General features: G+C 38.9%; 1 long non-coding RNA gene across 1 annotated transcript in view; it reads left to right on the top strand.

Moving 5' to 3' along the window:
• The window catches only part of LOC124158418, a 59,885-nt gene that overhangs the window by 5,001 nt on the left and 38,343 nt on the right, over positions 1-16,541 (top strand). Inside the window, exon 2 of the long non-coding RNA XR_006864783.1 lies at positions 1,272-1,309. This is a non-coding gene — a long non-coding RNA (uncharacterized LOC124158418). The remainder of the gene's footprint in view (positions 1-1,271; positions 1,310-16,541) is intronic.

Below are 16,541 nucleotides of genomic sequence, written 5' to 3'. Positions count from 1 at the left end.
CGAAACAAAAGGAGTTTTCATATTTGCTCTTTTTATAGACCGCCGAACTCCGAAGTCGATATTATGTACCTTCTAGAAAATCAAATATCCGCATTTACTCAGGGAGATAGTAAAAGTGTAATAGTAATCGGGGGAGATTTTAATCTTCCATCCATAAACTGGGATACTTACACTGTAAAACCGAATTCAAGGAATAGTGAAATCAGCGAGGTATTACTCAACATACTTGCAAATCAATCTCCCGCCCAAGTAGTTGACAAGCCTACGAGACGAAATAAGATATTAGACCTTATAGCAGTAAGCCATCCTAAGTTGATAAAACAACTCGATATTATTGACGGTATAAGCGATCACAGAGTGATATTTGCAACGTTAAAAATTGGTGTAGCGTCAGCCGTATAACCTGGACGCAATATTTATTTATTTGATAAATGCAACTTAACAAAATTTGGCGAGATTCTTAATGACTCCTGCAAAAAATTTGTAGTTACATCGAAGGACCAAAGCACAGACGTAACATGGAAACACTTCTTAGAAATTCTGCGCCAAGGAATCAACGAACATATTACGCAAAAATTGAAATGTGATAATAAGGAACCTCGCTGGTACAACAACGACGTGAGAAGGGAACTTAGGAAACAGAGAAAACTATACAACTTGTACAGAAAGTCCATTACGACACGTAATAAATTGAAGGAACCTGAAGCTTAAGAAAGTTACGCTGCACAACTCTCAGTAACCAAGAACGACCTGCAATCTGAACAATTTTTTTTGTCGACCTCGGGGGCATTGGAGTAAAATTCTCACGTGTCAAATCTAAGGACAAAGGTCCGAATCTTGGCTGCGTAAATTGCCAGTTTTCCACGTCATACGAGTATGTGATCGTCCATTGTTATAAGTTGCCAACTATCCCGATGTGAAGGACTTATTATGATGTTTTGGGGGATATGTGTATAAATGAAGCAATAAAACCAGTGAAGCTTTAATCTGGGTTTTCATCTGTAACCTACGCGATCAGACAACCAGTAGCCCGAGTACATGGTTGAAAGAGGCTATTTTTTGTTTTCTTACGAAGTGGGAAGTTTGATAAATGATGAAGTTATAGGCGTAAAGCACTGAGTGATGGGATTAAAATTATCATACACACTTCAATCTTTTAACTAAATACCTCATTTCTAGTTATTGGCTCTTCCGTAAAACAATAATTTTACGTTTAAAAGAAGAGGGCTATTATATTTTATTTTCTAATTTTAAATGTAATTTTATTTCAGGTCGGCCCAATGATTGCATCGATCTGGTGAAGGAATAGGTGAGTCGCTTTTTTCTCTCATGAAACCCTTAAAATAAGTCAAGCCAAACGAAGAAGGTTCTCTGATTGATCGTTAATTTTATTTTTACCTCATTACTTCACGCCAGATATATTTATGGCATATTTTACTTTTTTAAACATTTAATTGGCTTTCCAACAGCGGCAACTGTATATTGATATCTCCTCAAGCAGTAAAAATAGTAAAAATTATATTGCAGGAATAGAAAGATCAGCAACTTTGCAATTTCCTCATAGTAATTTATTGAGACCGACCATGCTTTGGTCACAGAGTAACATTATCAACTCTGTAAAATCATCCACCTTGATATGTTCCACCTAATGGAAACAGCAAAGTTGTTGATCCTTCTATTCCTGCGATTATGGATTTCCAACAAGTTACGCCCGTGACTATTAATTATGAAAATTATATTATTGCATGGTACAAAATATAATTTTTCTACCGTAGTTCAACATGAAGGCGGATCCGTGGTTGGATTGAAAATTATGGAACGTTATTTCTTCTTTATTTATGTGTTGTGATTCGGTCTCTCAGTCTAGCTCATGAGCATCTAGTGATTATCAATTAGGAGCCTAATGGTGGCGCTATGCGGTGATACTGGTTGTACGGTAGAAAAAACGTTTGTTGAAAATGAACAGAAAATCGCCATGAAACAAGATTATTTCGCGTAGTCACGCCTAGTGTGTTTGATTATATGCTTTCATTAACTGCACCATGTCAGCAAACTATGAGGGGAAGAGGGTAGTTTCCTTCATCAAAGAAAACGAAAGGCATTGATTGCGAATCGGTATCCACCATTAGTGTATTCATAATATACAAATTATTTGGTTTTAGAAATCCCAGTTTAGACGAATGGCAACGGTAAATTTGAACCTCATTTGAAAAAGGCCAGATTGGCGATTAACCGCGATTGAGGCGATTCCAATCTACGTGACGTCACTGGGACCTAGTATCTATACGAGTAGATAGGAGTTCCGCACATCAAATATCTCTCTAATAGTCTGAAACTTATCTTTGCCTCTGTTTTTCCTCATTTCTGTCGCTTCATCAAATCGAATAACCCGCAGTGTTATTTTGAATTAATTCCTCCCCATTATACTGTTGAAAATTAGACGCCCGTCTAGTTTACTCCAAAGTTGTGAAATATTTTCATTTTGTACTTGTAAAAACGATAACTATTAGCAATCCCAGGTCCTTATCTATTTGTGAGTATCCTTCTTCATTCTAGAAAGCTTGCAAAACTATATGCTTTACAATTGTGGTCCATTTTCTAACAACATCAAAAATATTAGGACGCAAAATTATCAACAGAGCAGAAGAAAGAATAAAAATTTGGCACGGCGCACAGGATATGACGCAAAATATTACGCCTTCGAGTTCTACCCTTTTTAGTGGCATGAGGTTTTTTTTACCACTCCTCTTTCAGATTGCGTGAACAGATTGAACAGTTGTTGACTTGAAACTAGAACAGTTGTCTTAAGTAATTTGAAAATAAAACTTTTTTCTTTTCATTAAACTTTACTAACTACGAAATTACCGGATTACTGCATCTTTTTCATACTCCCCGAATTGACTCATAAAACTTAAATTTAGTTTCATAAAATTAGGTAGCATCATTTTTTAAGTCCCAGTTTATGATTTGTTAATCTTCCTCGCAGATTTTTGTAATTAACAATCTGGTAATAGGGTGGTTTCTATTATTTTTTCATTGCCTTAATCAAAAGACTATTACTCCTGGAGTACTTATTTCACGCATTTAGATTTTTAAATTGCAATATCTATTTTTCGCGATGAAATAAACCGAAAAAATATTCAAGCGCGCGAACACGTGACGGCTTAGTATGAATGCTGGGATAAAGCCCGTGTGACGTCATTCTGGTTCCCTCTGCCGCCGTGTGAGGTGACCTTGGAGCGAGGGTGTGTGCTTCGCTCCGATGCAGACTTCTAGCAGGTAGCTGAGTACCCTGCTAGCAGGTAACGCTTGGCTTAAATAAGGATCATTATTCCCCTATCAAAGGAAGGAAACTTTCCGAACTTGGGTATTTTTAATGAGTGAATATTAAGAGATGTTTCCCTGAACTCTGTGCCTCATGCATGCATTGGTTATCTCAGACCATGTAAAACTCCTATCTACTCGTATAGAAACTAAGTCCCTGTGACGTCACGTGGAAAGGCATCGCATGGGCGCCAATCTGGCCTTTTTTGAATGAGAATGAAATTGACCGATATCATTCGTCTAAACTGGGATTTCTAAAACCAAATAATGTGGATTTTATGAATACATTAATGGACATGGTGGGTAACGAATCGCAATCAATACCTTTCGTTTTCTTTGATGGAGGAAACTACCCTATTATTTAAAGCAAACTGTCCTTTAATTCTTTTAGTGATAGATGGATAAGGGCATACATGGGGAAGGTTTTAAACTGAAAAATGCAGAGGGATGTATGGCATTTGGCCTTTTTCTATTTCGGAGGCAGACCGATAAATCTTTTCTCAGAACGTATCCGATGTCATTCCTCGGAGAATTGAAATCGCCTTGAAGGGAGAACGGAGGTGACGCCTCTGATGGCGACTCGCCTATTTATAGATTAATCACTAATCATTCTGGATGGGATTGCTTGCTTGAGTTTACTCGGACCACTCCCATCCCGCCTCGATTCCCTTTGTCGCCGTATTTTGTCTTCGTATTTGATTCTTTGCGAAGAAAACAGATGTATGAATAATGTGTTGGTATGTTAGAGCGTAGGTTTTCGCGGCGATGGTCTGATCTCTGCATTTCACCAGGGTTTTCTTCCGCGTCAGGTTGTTGGTTGATTGACAACAGTTTCGCTGGCTGTCCTGCCAGCGTCTTCAGGTCGAATGTGTCGGCTGTTGGTTTCTGCCTCGCTTATATACTGTAGGCTGGATGGGAGCTGCACTGTGATTGGCTGTCTCTTTGATGACTGTTTTCCATGCGCTGTGAAGGAAGTATCCGTCTTCTCTATTGAAATTCAAAGGTGTTTTTTGAATTTCTATCGCTTCCCTGATTTGTCTAGGGAAGTAGCGGCACTCCTTAACTAAAAGTTTCTTCTCCTCAAATTTTGTGTCGTGGCCAGGTTCCGACCATACATGTTCGGCGATGGCAGAGAGCTGAAACTGCTTGTTATTGGTCGCCCTTTGATGTTCTTTAATCCTCACATGCATGGAGCGGCAAGTTTCCCCTATGTAGGATTTTCCGCAAGAGCAGGGCACCTTGTATACCCCCTCATACAGTTCTTGGTCGTCAAGGAAGCTATCCTCACACTATCCCTTTCATTGCTGGAACGTCAGAGAGGATCGCCAGAATATTAAAAAAGCATGACGTGGTCACCAGATACAACTGTGTGACCAAGATAAGAGACTTCCTCCCCGGGCCCAAGGATATCATTCCCCAAGAACTGTATGATAAAATGGCTGATGGATGAGGAAGACTTTTTTTTCCCGTTATGACTTATCTTTCCCAGCCCTCTAATGAAATTATCTTCATGAATTGCGAAATTGGGTTTGACAATGAGTTAACCCCATTATGATAGAATAGCGGAGCTATAAATAATAGTTTTTCGGTTGTAATCTATCTTTCCATTTCGTAAACCTAATTCTTTTAATGAAGTGAGAATTCAAATCTGATGGAACGATTCCACTGTCCTAATTTGGGCGATTTCTTTTAGGCTATGGAGATACTGTATGACTAAAAGGCATTAAATTTGTTTCGCGACGAATCAGACTGAATGATGATGAATAAAATAACTGAGATTTCGTGATTAAATTATATTTTTTAACGTAAGCGTATCGTAACTATATTTTCCTTCACCACTTTTGGAATATCGTTTCATGTTCTTACAATTTTAAAGTTGGAGAAAAATCTCTCATGGAAAAAATAGCGGTAATTTAGAATTACTAAAACCCCCTTTCAAATTTTCTCCATAGTACTCATTCGTTTTTGTAAGTGATCTCTCAAAAGTAAGAAAGTACGCTAACATTCCTTACATCTAATTTTTTTGTTATAAATTTAATGTCAAACATTCTATGATGTCTAGGAACTCCATTTCTGGATTAGGAGAAGGATTGGGTTCAGCAAATATTTTCCTTTTTAACATATGTGTAGTTAATGGGCTCTTTACATATCCGATCGAATTCACAGTTATACCCCTCTGACTCCGCTCATATTTGTTCCATTAAAATCTTCTTATCTTCCGTTCAACGAAGTTGATGGTGTAGTTACCACAGTTTCCCGCGATCAGTAATTTTTCTGGTCTATCATTTGTTTTCTAAGGTTAGAAATTAAATACTAATTTCATTCCACTGCTGTTCCGAAATTCTTGCAATTCATTCGGTTTACCGATTTAAAAATGATTCCAACGTTTTTTTTTGTGCTGATACCAGTACTTGTTCAATGTTTGTTTGTAATTGTTATTGTCGCAAATGATGGTGATGTTTAAGACAGAAACCACATTTGTTTGCTACAGTATGTTTTGTCGCAATCTGAAGAATTTCCTCTGAGCACAGTTTGACCGAAGAAATGTTATTGAAGTATCATCGGTTTCAATGTCTCGACCACGCTCCTACATTACCATGCTGGTAATAAAGAATTTGTTGATTGAAAAATGTCCGTACCACATAATGAAAGCAATTCCTTGTATAGTGCGCACTTAAGTATCTTTATATAACGTCAATATTTAGTGCTATTATTATAAATAAAAGACACTGTTACTTCCACAGTATATTTATTTTAATCTATTTTTTTACCGGTTTCGGCTGTTACACCATTACCAAGTACAGAAAATGTTTTATGTACTTTTTAATAGCGTAACAGCCAAAATCGGTCGAAATTAAAAAAAAATATATCGTGGAAGTAACAAAGTGTGTTTTATGCATAATATGGAGCCCTTCCACCACGTGCAACCTCCAAGTTTGCATTTAATTTACTGGAGTATTTAATTCTTGATGGTTCGAAATGTAGCGTGTAAGCGTCAACTAATATGAATTATGCAGGATCGTTAATGGCCTCATGAGTTCGAAAGAGCTCTTCTCCCGATGAGTCGTGTGCTGTGTAATTAGAAAAATAATGTAGTTTTCTAAACGATCAACAAGTGGTAATTTAACATGATTCAACTTGTATTTCGCTCCATATGTTCAGTCACCAGTGAATAGGAACAATGAATGCTATTTAAATGCTCCACTTGCATATCCTAGTGAACAAGAGTGTAGGAGTTGATTTCATTCTTTAAAACTGTGCAACCGTAAACAGCTGGGAGCTATCAAGCAAAAGAACTACAGGAAAAACTGTTTCTTTTTTTGCCTCTATTTCCTTGAGGTATCTTACCATGCCCTTTTGGGTTGACCCACGTGTAATGAATAATGAAGAAGGCAGTCTATTTGGGGAAATAGTATTTTTTTATTCCTTTTATCCTTTTAAAAGCTCTCGGTCCTTACATTAGCAACTTGACTGGACGTTGTAAATGGAGACTTCATCCCCTTTGAAAAATGTATACCGACGTATAAAGGATACGCCAATTAAGACTTCTCCTACGCGTTTGTTTGCACTGAATAACACGGGAAAAATTCAGCTAATTGGAATTGTTTGCTTAAAAAATATTTTACTTTCATTCACCTCCCGACCAAAACCTGTTACTTAACTAAGTATTATATAAAATGTGTATATTCAGAAAGTTAAGGGGAAAATTGATGATTTCGAGTCAGATAAGTTAATTTTAAAATGTCCAAATATGTGATGCATTAACTTCATCATGAATATAGAATTCATATCAGACAGTTTCTAGCTTTCATGGCTTACCGTTAGTGCATACCATTATGCTCTTATTTTAAAATATCTAACAGTAGGAATTTTCTGAATGGAATATTTTTGCTCACCAGCCCCTGGTATCTTGTCATGCATTTCCATTTTAATAATATGTTGGGATTCAAAGGCGAATGTTTTTTGAAATACCTATTTAATGAAGAAATATATCTATACTTCACGTTATTACTTCAAACCCAGGATCACCGAGCTACGTAGGTATATTTTAGTCAATCTACATGTTTCACATTTGTCAAATTGTCCTACTCCGGCGTTCACAACTTGTAGGAATCTATGTTATCAGGAGGAAACACCTTATTTGTCAATTCTGTCTCTTGTGAATAAATTTTTATCGATTACATCGTTATTCAAACATTTTTTTTCGAAGGGTGAATATATTGTGTGAAAAGGGCTATGGAAATCAAATTTATTTCAATGAATGTTTGAGCAGTTGCTAGTAGTCGAAGAAATCGAGATTATTTATCTACCTCCCTAATTAATGAAAAAATGATTCGTTGATACAGTCATATTACTTCAGATGAGTGGACCTAACATTGTTTAAATATGCCAATTATATTCTCATTTGACCGTATAGATATTTAGCTGTAAAATTTTGAAGTGCAGGCGGTAGCATTAAATACTTCTTTTAAGGAGGAAAGCTTTAGAGAAGCGAACCAGATATTGCTGAACGAAATGAAAACCATGTGAAGCGGAGCGTAATGGAAAATACAAGTGAACAAGACTAAATTTGCAGTCCTCCATGTCTTTTTGTTTAGATTTCGCGTTAGTGCAAGTTTATTGAAGTTTATTATCACGTATTCCGTGTGTTCGAAACGTTCCTTAAGGTGAAAAATGGTAGATAAGTGATATTTTAAGAACAATTCTTGATGGCTTTTGTAGCGTTAATATGGTGATGTATAAAACTGAACACACTCACCAAGGATGAACTTCACCATGAAAAAATATTTGGCTTAAGCCATCTTCTCGACAGCGGACTTCAGGATGAGTAATAGTACCGATCAAGGTGTTGACGTCACGACTCTACACTAGAGCACTTGTGACGGAAACAGGGCTCACCAAGCCACTGCCGACAAAATAAACCTTACTCTGTCGCAATTCTGCAACGAATAATTCCAAACCCCTGTACGGAAGAAGTGACTTTGCACGCAGTCACGCGCACGGATGCAAAGTTAAATTCACCGACGGATGAAGTTCGTCTTGAAAAAGATATAGCTTAACCAGGATTTGAATTCGGAACTGACAGGCTTCTGCTGCTTCTGAAAGACATCCAAAAGTACCAACGCTTTGAGAGGATGGCTTGGTGGTTTGATTGGCTGATACTGATCGGGAGATCGAATTCGAATCCTGGTTATCCCTCCGTCTGCCAGATGACAGGCCATTTTAGGGCCAGGAACCAAGCCAATGGCTTTTACGCCCGATCACCCGGGCAGGGGCTGGAGAGTAAGGAAAAAGGAAAGAAGCGCCACCGCGATAGGAGCCCGACGACGCCTCTGGGAAGGGAAAGGTGCGGAAGGGACGGGACGGGGAAAACACTTCAACGCTATAGAAGCGAAGAAGGCCCACTTAATAGCGAAACCAAGCATAAGCATTAATGTTCTAACGACCTTGAAGGACCGTTCTATGAGGTATAATGATCCAGCGATCAAATCCTTAGATGTACTAGAGATACTGTGGGAACGAGACACCAAGGACGGGCTGGCGGGTTACACTCCTAAGGCAGGGATTCTAAGCGCTAGCTTTTTTCCTCTGCCCACAGGAGGGGAAGGACAGGAAGGACAAGGAAGGAAGCGCCGCACAGTGGTCGGAAATCGAAAAACGCCGGACAAAAGTCCGAAATGGCTTTTTTTGAGGTAGACAATTGAAATTTGGCGCAAATACGGGGAAATAGTTGCTGATTTTGAAATAGAAAGTCATTTTTATTAAGTCTCAGCCGTTATGGAGTTACGGAGGCTTAAACATGACGAAATTTCGAAAAACTTGCCATTTATCATTTTTCTTCGAAAATGTAAAAAGTTACGCAGATGGTAGAGCAGTGGATGGATTTTCATGAAATTTTAAACATGTTCATCTGTCATTATAGTTTCTTGCCAGTACTTTGCATAAGTTTCAGACATTCTTGTTGATATTTGTGTGCTGTAATGTATCAAAATGGTGGAAGCTTTTTTCAAGCAAAATTTCACTTAAAGCAGTCATTATCTTTTTTATAAGAAATATGTATGTCGAGATATTTCGCAATAATACTAACAAAACATATTTAAACGTTTGTCTGCAAAAGGTTTGGGAAAAAGTTTGCGGCCCTGAGAGAAAATTCGAATTTTCGACCGCGCGTCGCGGTCCGGCTCCACGCGGCGGACCCCGGTAATATCGATTGCGTGTGATGGTTGAAGTTGTTTGCACCTAAATTCCTCAAATTTGCCTTTTTCCAGCAAAAAACACTTTTTTGGATTCCCTAAGGTTCTATATCGAAGATATTTTGAAAGCAGTATTGGTCATTAGGTCATAAAATGGCGGACATTTTGTTAGGCAAAAGTTAACATAAAGGAGTCATTATCTCTGGTTTTAGAAAAATGTATATCATGATTTTTTGTCAGGGTATTAAGTAAAAATAATTATAAAGTATTCTGCAAAAATCTGTGGAAAAAGTTTGCGACCCTGAGAAAAAATTCCAATTTTCGATCGCGTTTCGCGGCCCGGCTCGGCTCTGCGCGACCTCGAAACTCCGACTCCCCGCACCGACGAATTTCTGAGGACCTTAATGTCCTGTATTCGCCTTACTCAAGACATCCATGCTGTCAATGATAACCAAATGTCATATATTTATTATCATAGAGGGATACTATATCCAGCGCATGTGTTTGTAGACTGTGATGCCTAACTGTGATGAATATGCTTTTCTTCGGTTACTCCACGGAATTTTCCGAGTAATTATGAACTCCTTCAATTCCTGAGTGCACATGAGGGTGTTTTGTTCCTCATACACTCTTTTGTGGAAGGGTGTGGGGTTGGCTGTTTTCCCTTTCTACTCTCTTTGCATTTTCAAACTGCAAGCCGCCAAATCCCTCCGCCTTCATAGCACCATGCGACTCGGTCCCTGAGGGAGTTTTTATGACACCGCGCACCCTTTAACAGTTATAATGGGTTTTCCCTGGGTGGACCATCCCTATCCTATAGAAAATGCATGTTGAGCAGTAGTTCTATCTTGGCATTTGTGGTGAAGTGATGTGGTGAAGTGAATTGGGAGAAATCTGTTCTGATAAAATATTTTTTACTCGCGATATTGAGTGTGAGTGATAGGAATCCTTACCGAGTTTTTTTTCGAAGGTTTACATCAGTGTTTTTTTCCTCAGCAATCCACACCTTATTCGAGGTAAGATATCTGTCCATGTGTTTTTACCTGGTGTTAGTCATTCGTGCTTTTTCGTCCCAGTTTTCTTACGTCCCTTGAACTATTTTTTACAAACTTTCTTCAATACCGATTTTTCGCCCCTACTTTCTGGCGTTATGTAGCCTATCGTTGTTGAACAATTTGTGGAATGGGTAGATTCATTCTATTACATTAATTTTCAGACCTTAGACAAGTTTTTCAGTCCTGATTGGATATGTCTTCCAATTTTATCTCGCGGCTTGATCTCCATAATACATTGATGGGCATAAAGTTCAAATCACCTACTGAAAAAATGGAATATTTGGTGGATTTTCTTGTGCGAAGATTTGATTTAGGTCAATTTGATGACGCTATTAGAAGTCTTCGTGAATTTGTCAGAATAAGCTCTTTGTTGCCCTACTTGCAAAGGTGGAATAGAAGTTCTCGGAATAAAAATACATTTTTAAAGCGAAGTAACGCATGGCTCATGGAGTCGATGAACTTTCCTGACACCGTGCGTCAGTATTTGACTAGCACTTCTGCTGAGACTAGTAAGTGCCATCCGGTGAAAACCTTCCTTTTTCATTGAACAACATAATATTTTTATTCTTGGGTTATTTACTTTTAAATAATTACTTCCTAAGTTCACTGGGAAGGCCGGAAATAGATTTTAGTGTTTCCTCGGAGAGATCAAAAAGACGTAAGGTCCAAAATATTAAAATGTCTTCCTCTGCTGCGGAGCTCGCATTGGCAACCTCTCTTAGTTTAAGGGAGGAAGGAGATATTGCGGCCGCCGAACTACATTCCGAGGTAACGACAACCACTCCTAGTAGGGCGAGAAGAGTTTTGTCTAAATGGAGAAAAAGGGATAATCCCCAGAGGGAAATGACCCCTGAAGAAGCTGTGTCTCTCGTTATTACAACTGAGCTAACGAAGAGTCAGTACAATACACTGAGACGCTCGGCTCAAAAGTATAGACACAAGCTTTATCCAAGCTACGATAGAGTCCTAAACGCGAAAAGTATGGCATACTCCGAAGGAATCAGGGTAACTGAAAACATGTGCGAAGTGAGTCTTCAAACTCTCTTAAATCACACAGCTTCGCGAATTCTGTCATACGTTTCAACTGCTGAAACCTCATATGATGAAGTAGATTGCACACTAGTGTGCAAATATGGATTTGATGGCAGTTCGGGCCATGCCCAATATAATCAATTGTGGGAACTATCTGACTCATCAGATGAGTATTTATTTATGAGCTCCCTGGTGCCACTTAGGTTACTAGATGACAATACAGGAATGAGATTCACGTGTCTATTTTATCTGTAATTTATCTAATTGGAATCATTACAGGAATTTTTAGTACCTACTTTTAATATTCCAGGTGAGATATTATGGGCGAATCCTCGGCCATCTTCTATGAGATTTTGCCGACCTATTCGCCTTCAGTGGCTAAAAGAGACTAGAGAAGTTGCGAAAGCAGAGAGAGATTACATAAAAGAACTGATTGATGGATTGGATAAATTGAATTTTAGGGGTTAATCAGTAGCATTCAATTTGCTATTAACAATGATAAACCGAAAAGTAAGGCCAATTCCAATCTAAAATGCAGTAAATTAATACATGGCTTAAATTATTAATTTATTAATCAATGCGATGAAACGGCGACCGATTAAGGTCTTCAGAAATTCGTCGGTGCGGGGAGTCGGAGTTTCGAGGTCGCGCAGAGCCGAGCCGGGCCGCGAAACGCGATCGAAAATTGGAATTTTTTCTCAGGGTCGCAAACTTTTTCCACAGATTTTTGCAGAATACTTTATAATTATTTTTACTTAATACCCTGACAAAAAATCATGATATACATTTTTCTAAAACCAGAGATAATGACTCCTTTATGTTAACTTTTGCCTAACAAAATGTCCGCCATTTTATGACCTAATGACCAATACTGCTTTCAAAATATCTTCGATATAGAACCTTAGGGAATCCACAAAAGTGTTTTTTGCTTGAAAAAGGCAAATTTGAGGTATTTAGGTGCAAACAACTTCAACCATCACACGCAATCGATATTACCGGGGTCCGCCGCGTGGAGCCGGACCGCGACGCGCGGTCGAAAATTCGAATTTTCTCTCAGGGCCGCAAACTTTTTCCCAAACCTTTTGCAGACAAACGTTTAAATATGTTTTGTTAGTATTATTGCGAAATATCTCGACATACATATTTCTTATAAAAAAGATAATGACTGCTTTAAGTGAAATTTTGCTTGAAAAAAGCTTCCGCCATTTTGATACATTACAGCACACAAATATCAACAAGAATGTCTGAAACTTATGCAAAGTACTGGCAAGAAACTATAATGACAGATGAACATGTTTAAAATTTCATGAAAATCCATCCACTGCTCTACCATCTGCGTAACTTTTTACATTTTCGAAGAAAAATGATAAATGGCAAGTTTTTCGAAATTTCGTCATGTTTAAGCCTCCGTAACTCCATAACGGCTGAGACTTAATAAAAATGACTTTCTATTTCAAAATCAGCAACTATTTCCCCGTATTTGCGCCAAATTTCAATTGTCTACCTCAAAAAAAGCCATTTCGGACTTTTGTCCGGCGTTTTTCGATTTCCGACCACTGTGCGCCGCCGCGATAGGAGCCCGACGACGCCTCCTGGGAGGGGATAGGAAAGGAAGGGAGGGGACGAGGAATCCCGCACCGTCACAAGGCGGGCGGGTCCTACCATCAGCGAAACCAAGCATAAGCTATTAATGTTCTAACGACCTTGGGGGATTATTCTATGAGGAAGAATAATCCAACGATCAAATCGTTAGATTGTACTCGAGACACAATGGTAACTAAACCCTTGGGCCGGGTTCGCGGGATACACTCCTGAGGCGAGGACTATAAGCGATTAGCTTTTTTCCTCTGCCCCCAGAAGGGGAAGGACGAGAGGGAACAAGAAAAGGAGGCGCCGCCGCGATAGGAGCCCGACGACGCCTCCAAGGAAAGGACGGGGAGGGAAGGAAGGGACGAGGAATCCTGCACCGTCACAAAGGCGGGCAGGTCCTACCACTAACGAAACCAAGCAATACGCAATTAATATGCTACCAATTTTAGTAGATTTTCCTATAAGGAAGAAAAATCTATCGATCAAATCGGTAGATTGTACTCGAGACACAGTGGATTTGAATAAAATAAACAAAATAGCGAATCGTTTAGGGTATCAATCTCATTCGCTTGGTATTAGAACATTCTATCCCTCACGCCATTCTAACACTCTGCATCATACCTTGGCTGTTGCTCTTGTTGCGCTGCCTTTCCAATGCTAATATTCGTTCATGTTTGATTGATCGGTTGTCGTGTAAAAAAAGTTGGCAATGTATTTTCGCATCAATCCCTGAAAACCTCAAGTGTGCGCATCTTTTATGTCATTTTTTATCATCAATATATTTTAGTGCTCGTAATTGGCGAATTAGGGATCATACCTTATAATTGTTTGTTTCTGTTAGATTGCTAAATATTTTTATTCACTGACATTTCACAAGGATTTCCAGAAATATTTATTCTTAAGACAGAGCCATGAAATTGATGAGGTACATTTTTCACAATTTCATTAAAATGCACAGCAATAAGCATATCAACCGTATAATGTTTATTTCGATGACCGTTTCCGAATGTTGAATTTATTGCCCGTGAAACACTGATATAAGATTGTCATTGCTCCAATAATGTTTTTTCGTTGCTAATTACTGTGTTAATGAATACTCAGCCACTGACGCAATCTAATGATGTTCTTCTGTCATAAAATTTGAGCGCAACTGTTGGCGTAACGACTCATGATTTTTCCCACTCTCCACAAATATGGTGTTTTCACAACTTAGTCTCCAGATGATAAAAAATAAATGCTTTTCATCGGAAGAACTCACCTCTGACCGTATTACATCGTCTGTTTGGCGTAATGTACCAACGCGTAGGGAAAAAGGTTGGATACATGAACAGTTCCATTTTTCTAACCATACATATTTATTTCATATCAATACCATCCTCGCACTGGTTGTACTGAATCAACTTAAGCCTTAACCGGTGACGTGCGGTCTTACCCCCCATTAGTGTATTCATAAAAAACAAATTATTTGGTTTTAGAAATACCGGTTTAGACAAATGGCAATGGTCAATTTAATCCTCATTTGAAAAAGGCCAGATTGGCGCCCATGCGATGCCACTCCATGTGACGTCACAGGGACCTTATTTCTACACGAGAGGATAGGAGTTTCACGTCGTCTGGAGTTACCAATGCATGCATGAGGCACAGAGCTCAGGAAAACATGTCTTAATAATCTCCTATAAAAACTGGCTGGTCGGAAAGTTTCTTCGTTTGATAAGATATTAATAATCCTTATTTAACCCTTTCACTGCTCTGGACGTACCTAGTACGTCCGCACGGCAGACTGCTGTGGACGTACTTTTTCTTCGTCCCTGCCATGCGGTCAGCACTTTCGCCGAAGCACTCCGAAGGGTTGCTAATCCGGGACCCGGAATCCTCGACCAGCTCACTCACGTAAAACCGTCTCCTCGACCCTACCAGCGGGGGGCCTCCCTCCCGAAAAGTGACCGCTCTGACTGCAATTTGAAAATCAATCGATTAATCCGATCATCAAAAAATGATTGTTTTCATCGCACTTCTGCCAATCAAGCAATCAATCACGTCTTTGAACCGTGTTTCTGCAATGAAAAATAACGATTTTGTTAACTTTGCTAAAATAGCCATTTTCCCGTTGTCCGCACCCACGCAGACGGTCCTGCGTGGGTGAGCTGGTCGAGGATTGGGTCGCGGATTAGCGACCCTTCGGAGGGTGTACACACCCATCCTGGAAGTACCTGCTCCATGGGCCCACGAAACGCATTTTAACATTTTCGCCGCATGTGAGGAGTAGGTTTTCGGAGATTGAACAGCAGCGAAAGGGTTAAGCCAAGCGCTACCAGCTAGCATGGTACTCAGTAACCTGGTAGCATGGTACTCAGCTACCTGCTATCATCCTGCATCGTATCAGCACTCAAGAGCCTCGCCCCAAGGTCACCTCACTTGCGGCAGCGAGAAGCAGAACGACGTCGCGTGGAGCTTTTCCCAGCATTCATACTTACCCGTCGCGTTTTCGTGCGCTTGGAAATTTTCACTTTTCATTTAATAGCAAAAATAGAAAGCGTGAAATACGTACTCCAGGAGTAATAATCTTTCGATTTAGGCAATAAAAAATAATAGGAAACCACCCTATTGAACAAAGGATTGCTCGACTGAAAGGAGAAGGTGATTATTTTATGAATAACTTCACAGAGCTGATAAGGCCCTATTGATGAATCAATAAATTCACAGAGGAATGTAAGTCATACGTTAGTTTATTCAGTCTGACCAAGTAATACATTGTTCCACCTTATTGTTAAGTGCAACACAGTTGCAGCCACAATTGGAAAAGAGAGGTTTTTTGTAAAAGACAACACTCGTGTAAACTGAGATTAGTGCCGGACTTTTTTACGTCTATTTTTTGTATAAATGATCTCCTTAATCTAAATGTAAAATTAGTTTTTCCGTGATAGCTTTAGTTTTTGAGACAAAAAAATCGGCGTTTTACGTTACCAGAGTTAAGGGCGCCTATAAGATACAAAACAAATCTACAATGAGTTTATTATTTTTTATATTTTCCAGTAGAATGGAAGAAATACATTTTCCATTAAGATGTCGGGAGCGCGTATTTACAACTGCACTTGTAAAAAATAGCATCCTGTAAAAGAGTAAGTAGCCACTTCTGAAGCCTCGTTCCCGATATTTTGAAGAAGGACTTCGGCATAATTATATCTCGGAAGGTTGGAACAATAATCTGCCATCATTTGCGTACTTCATAGCCATTTGTAGCAGTCTTGCATAGTTTTTATATCGTAATTAAATTTATCACTTTATTCTTCACTCGTATTTGCAAAATTCTGTAAAATGCAGTTCATGAAGCTATGCTAATAGTGAA

Source organism: Ischnura elegans, chromosome 5, assembly GCF_921293095.1.
Source record: "Ischnura elegans chromosome 5, ioIscEleg1.1, whole genome shotgun sequence".
In the NCBI taxonomy this organism is placed as follows: Eukaryota; Metazoa; Arthropoda; class Insecta; order Odonata; family Coenagrionidae; genus Ischnura; species Ischnura elegans.
The sequence above is the reverse complement of the archived record's forward strand: the minus strand, read 5'-3'. Positions and strand labels throughout refer to the sequence as shown.